This window comes from Petaurus breviceps, unplaced genomic scaffold (genome assembly GCF_028583685.1).
Source record: "Petaurus breviceps papuanus isolate PSGF00001 unplaced genomic scaffold, PetGlider_PUasm1.0 91133, whole genome shotgun sequence".
NCBI classification, from domain to species: domain Eukaryota; kingdom Metazoa; phylum Chordata; class Mammalia; order Diprotodontia; family Petauridae; genus Petaurus; species Petaurus breviceps.
In genome coordinates this window covers 21,194,139-21,201,021 of record NW_027187419.1, presented here as the reverse complement: position 1 = coordinate 21,201,021, position 6,883 = coordinate 21,194,139, and the positions used below count along the sequence as shown (strand labels likewise).

The 6,883-nt window shown below is 39.4% G+C and overlaps 1 pseudogene; it reads left to right on the top strand.

Moving 5' to 3' along the window:
- Positions 1–285: 285 nt before the first annotated feature.
- On the top strand, positions 286–2,381 carry LOC138155498 (ornithine decarboxylase pseudogene; annotated as a pseudogene).
- Positions 2,382–6,883: the final 4,502 nt, after the last annotated feature.

The following is a 6,883-nucleotide window of genomic DNA, read 5'->3' as shown; positions in this document are numbered from 1 at the left end:
TTCTAGGGATCCAAATACAAAAGGGAGGTAGTCCCTGACCTTAAACTTGCATTCTACTTGCATAAGGGGGTTTATGGGGCTTGTTGGGTATACCCTAGCACTCTCTAATATAACCAGTAGCTCTTTGACAATGTCAGGGCTGCCTGGGATCCAGAGCCCAGAAGAGACAGGAATAGCTTTTCTAATACCTAGACATTTGCACTTATTGCAGTTATAGCCACTACTCCTATTTCCTTCACCGTCTTTCCACTTCTCTGTGGCTTTTAAAAGGAGACACATGGTCAGACCCCTTTAGCCTCCGCCACCGGTAGCTTCTCTGCTACTAGCTCTCCTGCAACCTCGGGCCGGCGGCTCGGCGCGGCTCCTCCGGCTGGGCAGGAGGCGGCTGAACAGGGCCAGAGGTTGGGGGGAAGGCGCCGCAGCCGGCGAATTCCGTTCATCTGGAGCATCTCCATGGGGTCTGCCCACTCCGTCCATGCCCTTTAAGAGAACGTCCAGTGCAACAGCTGCACCGAAGGCACAATCATAGCCTTGTATTTAACAGGACTTTGTCTTCCTGGAGAACCACCATCGGTGTAAAGCTGGAAATAGTCTGTCTTTAAATTCCATCTCTTAGTTTCCCATTTTGTTGCACTTTAGAAGAACATCAAGAAACCATGAACAACTTTAGCAATAATGAATTTAACTTCAGTTTCCTTGATGAAGGCTTTACTGCTAAGGATATTCTGGACCAGAAAATTAATGAAGTTTCTTCTTCTGATGATAAAGATGCCTTCTATGTTGCTGACCTTGGTGACATCCTAAAGAAACATCTGAGATGGTACAAAGCTCTTCCTCGAGTAACTCCTTTTTATGCTGTTAAATGTAATGACAGCAGAGCTGTAGTGAAGACACTTGCTGCTTTAGGAGCAGGATTTGATTGTGCCAGCAAGACTGAAATACAATTAGTACAAAGTCTTGGGGTGTCTCCAGAGAGGATAATTTATGCAAATCCATGCAAACAAGTGTCACAAATTAAGTATGCTGCCAACCGTGGAGTACAAATGATGACTTTTGATAGTGAAGTAGAGCTAATGAAAGTTGCCAGAGCTCATCCAAAGGCAAAACTGGTTTTGCGGATCGCCACTGATGACTCCAAAGCTGTCTGTCGTCTAAGTGTTAAATTTGGTGCCACTCTCAAAATTTGTAGGCTACTTCTTGAGAGAGCAAAGGAACTGAATATCGATGTTATTGGAGTCAGTTTCCATGTGGGAAGTGGTTGTACTGATCCAGAAACCTTCGTCCAAGCAGTTTCTGATGCCTGATGTGTCTTTGACATGGGGGTGGAGTTTGGTTTCAACATGTATCTTCTTGATATTGGTGGTGGCTTTCCTGGTTCGGAAGATGTAAAGCTTAAGTTTGAAGAGATCTCAAGTGTAATCAATCCAGCATTGGACAAATATTTTCCACCTGACTCTGGAGTGAGAATCATAGCTGAACCAGGCAGATACTATGTTGCATCAGCTTTCACGCTTGCAGTTAACATCATTGCCAAAAAACTTGTATTGAAGGAACAGACAGGTTCTGATGATGAAGATGATGCAAATGACCAAACCTTTATGTACTATGTAAATGATGGAGTATATGGATCATTTAATTGCATCCTGTTTGATCATGCTCATGTTAAACCTATTCTACAAAAGAGACCCAAACCAGATGAGAAGTATTACTCTTGTAGCATATGGGGACCAACATGTGATGGCCTTGATCGAATTGTTGAACGCTGTGATTTACCAGAAATGCATGTGGGAGATTGGATGCTGTTTGAAAACATGCGTGCTTATACTGTTGCTGCTGCTTCTACTTTCAATGGATTCCAGACACCAACTATCTATTATGTGATGTCTGGGCCAGCATGGCAATGCATGCAACAAATCAAGAATCAAGGTTTTCCGGCAGAAGTAGAGGATCAGGATATCAACACTTTGCCATTATCTTGTGCTTGGGAAAGTGGAATGGAACATCATTCGACAACTTGTACTTCAGCTAGTATTAATGTATAGATGCTGTTTGTAGCTATTAATTGCAAGCTTAGCTTGAATTAGAGCATTTTGGGGGACCATTAACTTAATTCCTGCTAGAGTTATATGTTTTAAGAATAGGTTTGGCACAAATGCAGCAATATGGAAGACTTAAGAGATGGGGTCACACTTATCTGTGTTCCTATGGAAACTATTTGAATATTTGTTTTATATGGATTTTTATTCACTTTTCAAATATGCTTCTAAAGATTGCCCCTCAGCTGCTAAGCAAGCATTTGTAGCTTGTATGGTGGCAGAATGGGATTGAGCTTAGTGTTGTGACCTGTTTTAAAATAAAAGTATATTGAAATAAAAAAAAAAGGAGACACATTTAGTCACTTAGTTGCCACTGAATTCCAGGTCCCACTGCAATCTCCTTCCATTCTGTCCGTGATGCTCTCTTACCTATGCTGGTGGCCATTTTGCTTGATGAAACCCAGTTTGTGGGTTTCAGAGATTGTGTGGGTTGTCTGTACTTTATTTTGAACCCCCAAAGCAGGTATTTCTCCCAGGAGTATAACTGACTGGGGAAATAATCAACTAGACGTTTTTCCCCTTTTAACTCTTCTAGCCAATATTTTTTTTTCCTGTGGCTCATCTTATTGTACTGAGTCATGGGGCTTAAGTTGATGTAGAAAATTAAAACATATTAAACTGTCAAAGTATGTTTCTATGTTCACTGTTATATAAACTCTGCTGATAGCTCCCCATGCCAAAGTATGAGATGAGAGTCCAGTTCTAAAGATGCTTTTTCAGTCAAGAAGATAAATTGGAAAAAAGAGGGTTTTTTTTTTTTGCAGGGGCAAGATTTTGATAAAAAAGAGCCTATTGTAAAATTTGTGTTTCTTAAGTAAAGTTTAGTTGTTCCATTTAAAAATAAGTTTATATAAGTTTAATTTCTTCAATCAACAGCAGTGTCTTTCATGACTGAGTATTCAATGTTCACCCTTAAAAAATAAATTCCCCTGATTTCATAAATTGTTGAAATGTTCAGCATACTCTTATGGCTACCTTGTATTTGCCAGCAGTAAGTATTGGATGTGTGTAAGGTGGTACCTCAGAGTTGTTTTTAATTTGCTTTTCTCTAATTATTAGTGTTAAAATAATTTTTATACAGCTATTATAGTTTGGATTTCTTCTTCTGAAAACTGTCTATTCATATCATTTGACCAATTGTCAATTGGGGGATAGCTATAATTCTTATAAATTTTATTCAAAAATGAGACCTTTATCAGAAAAATTTGCTGGAAAGATTTCCCCTCAAATTGTCTGATTATGTTCTAATTTTAGCTACATTAATTCTGTTTGTGCATAAACTTTTAAATTTTAGGTAATCAAAATTGTCCATTTTATTGCCTGTGAACCTCTCTATCTCATGAACTTTTATCCTATCCATAGATCTGACAGGTGATGTCTTCCATGCACCTCTAATTTGCTTATGATATCACCCTTTTTAACTAAATGATGTATCCATCTGGAGCTTATCTTAGTATATAATGTGAGATGTTGGTCTGTACCTAGTTTTTGCCAGACTATTTTCAGTTTTCCCAACAGTTTTTGTTGGATACTGAATCCTTGCCCCAATAGCTGGACTCTTTGGGTTAATGTCAAATGCTAGGTTACTGTGCCCATTTGCTTCTGTATATTGTGTGCTTGATCTATTTCACTGATGAACCTCTATTTCTTACCTAGTACTAAATTGTTTTTTTTAAACAATTATAGCTTTGTAGTGTAGTTTGAGATCAGGTATTGGTAGGCCCCCTTCCATCCCAATTTTTTCATTGATTTCCTTGATATTCTTGACCAGAGCTTCTCCAAATAAATTTTGCTATTTTTTTCCAGCTTTGCCAAGTAAGAACTCCCTATTTTATAAGAACTAATGGGATAACTAGAAAGTGACTTACAAAAATAGGTTTAGACCAGCTTTATATATTATATACTATAAAACATTTCAAATAGACATGCAACCTAAATTTAAATGGCCACATGGTTAGCAATTTGGAGGAAAAAGAATAGAGATATTTAAAACTATTGCTAAAGAGAGAATCCTTAAACACAAGATAAAGAAGACTGAGGAAAAAAACACATTTTTGATAACATGAAGTTGAAAAGCTTTTACATGAAAAAAATTAATGCAGCTAGGATTAAAAGGTAAACTTTTGATTAGAAAATACTATATCAGATATCTCTGAGAAAGATTTGATATCAAAAATACATATGTCAAGCAAGTGGTTGGTGGGCCCCATTTTGCAGCAAGTACCCCAGCATCCCCAGGGTGGCTGCCAACACAGGTTCTTAGATATGCATTTCTAAAGGAAAGCAACTCAAAATGGGTTAACAATCTTGCTTTAATCAATCAAACATATCATTTACCTAGTTCAGGGGGAAAAGATCAGCACCCCGAACTTCAGGGTATACAGACAGAAACATTTCAAGCAGACAGACCTCCAACTGTCCAACCATTACATCCATACCAAATCACAGTTACCAGAGAGGGAAGTATCAACATCTGGGTTTTTCAAAGCAGGGGCGGGGCTCTCAACAGCTGCCCAGAGTCTCATCTGGTCAAATCACACAACACTTCTCAAAGTGAGCCCCCAAACAAAGCCTCACATCAAGGTTTATATAGCCTTCTCCAGGCTAAGAGAATGTAACAACCCTCTTGACCCACTGCCCAATCACAAAGCACCGAGGTATGGGCATTCCTGAAAAACAAGCCTCCTACCACAGGCTCCAGGTGCACTTAACCTAGGGGCAAGGAAGATCTTAAAAATTTACATTCCTATAACACCCATGGAGCTCACAACTCTCCCGACTGTGGTCCAAACTAGATTAAAATATAATTGGAAAATATTTAGCAAATATTACATTTAAAATGAATTCAAAATATAGCTTACAGGCATCGTTATTTATCGATTAGTGGTCCCCATTTCTGTTTGAGTTTGATGCCAATGATGTAGAGAATTAATAAAAAAAATTTAGATCAACAGTAATACTTTAATAGATAAGTGGTAAAATGATACAGTTTTTGGAAAAAAATTACCAATTATTAACAATTAAATACCTTTGTAGCTAGGAGGCAACTGCAGGATGGCAGAGAGAGAGTTAGCCTTGGTGTGAGGAAAACCTGGGGTCAGATTCTGCCTCTGATGCATATTGACTATAGGATCCTGGGAAAGTCACTTAATCTTTTGGTGTCTTAGGTGATTCTGTAAGATGATAAGTTGCAGAGCAAGTGCAGATCTGTATTGGAGGAGAGAATATCCTTATCTGGAATTCCCTTTAGTAATGAAATCAAAGGTCGGATTAAAAAAAAAATCAACCATACTAAAGACTGCTCCAAAACAGTAATAAAAAGAGAAATTGCAATGTAAACAGTTCCAAAGTTTTATTTCATACCCAATTAATTAACAAAGATGAAGACTTAAATCGATGTTGGAGGCACTATGGAAAGATGGTCATACTAATAAACTACTAGTAGATCTGTGAATTGGTCAAAAATTTCTGAAAAGAAGATTTGTAATTAATTACCCAAAAAAGTGACTAACATGTCTATAGGTCTTACTGCTAGGGATATGTGTAAAGAAGGTCAAAAGCTAAGAGAAAAGTCCCATCTATACCAAAATATTAATAGAAGCACTTTTCTGGCAGCAAAGAACTAGAAACCAAGCAGATGCCTATTGATGGGGAAATGGCTAAACAAGTTGTGGCACATGAACATCATAGACCATTGTTGCATTACAGGAGGAGATGAATATGAGGAATTCATTGAACCTTGGGGTGACTTATATGAACTGAAGCCAAAAAATATATACGGAATAACATTTTTTAAAAAGACAAATTGATGGGGCGGCTAGGTGGTGCAGTGAATAGAGTACTGGCCCTGGAGTCAGGAGGACCTGAGTTCAAATCTATCTATAAATTTTCTTTCTTACTGCTTCTGGGAGTGGTGGAGTAAGAACTAAGTTGCTCTCACCCTCCCTTATTGACCTCTGAAAACCCAGAAAATGTTGCCATAGGAAAAGCTCTGGAATAGCTGAGCCAGCCGAAAGATGGGGTGCAGTAGTCTTGTAGCCCAGAAAACTTAGAGGATTGAAAGGCCCCTCTCACTCTGGAAAATAGGGAGCAGTAGAGGACAGAAAACATCTCAGTAAATCCATGGCAAACCTCATTTCAGCAAAACGGGGGGATCCTGAGCCCCAGGGTGGTAGAGTAGGCAAGTGCCAATGCCAGAACCTCTTGAGTGCTTCAGCACAGGTAGGGGGACTAGTGTCAGCATTCTCCAGCAGCCAAATCTCCTGGTGCTTCACCTCAACTCCAGGAGGCACAACTCCAGTCTGGCAGACATCCTCCAGCAGCCAAACATTCAAGTGCTTTAAAGAAACCCTGGTGAGCAGGCATCCCCCAGGGACCAGACTCTCCACCCCCACCCTAAGAGCTGATCCAGCTCAGAACCAGGTAAGCTGCCAGATCCCTATAGTTTCTAGCTGCCAGCATCTAAGGCCCCAATACAAAAAGCCAGTGACCAGGTCCTAGGTTCCCAGTACAAGAAGCTTGGGTCAGTGCCTTCCAATTCTCCAGCAGATGATCTCAACTTTAAAAGTCAGGAAATAGGCAAACACCATGAGCAAAAAGCAGAAATGGACAATGACCACAGATTCTTGTTATGGGGACAGATGAAGGCACAGATTTGGAGGAAGAGGACAACATTGTCAATATACCCAGGTCTGAAACTTCAAAGGGGATTATGAACTGGTCTCAAGTTCGAAAAGCCTTCTTCAAAGAGCTCAAGAAGGATTTTAAAAGTCAAATAAGAGAGGTAG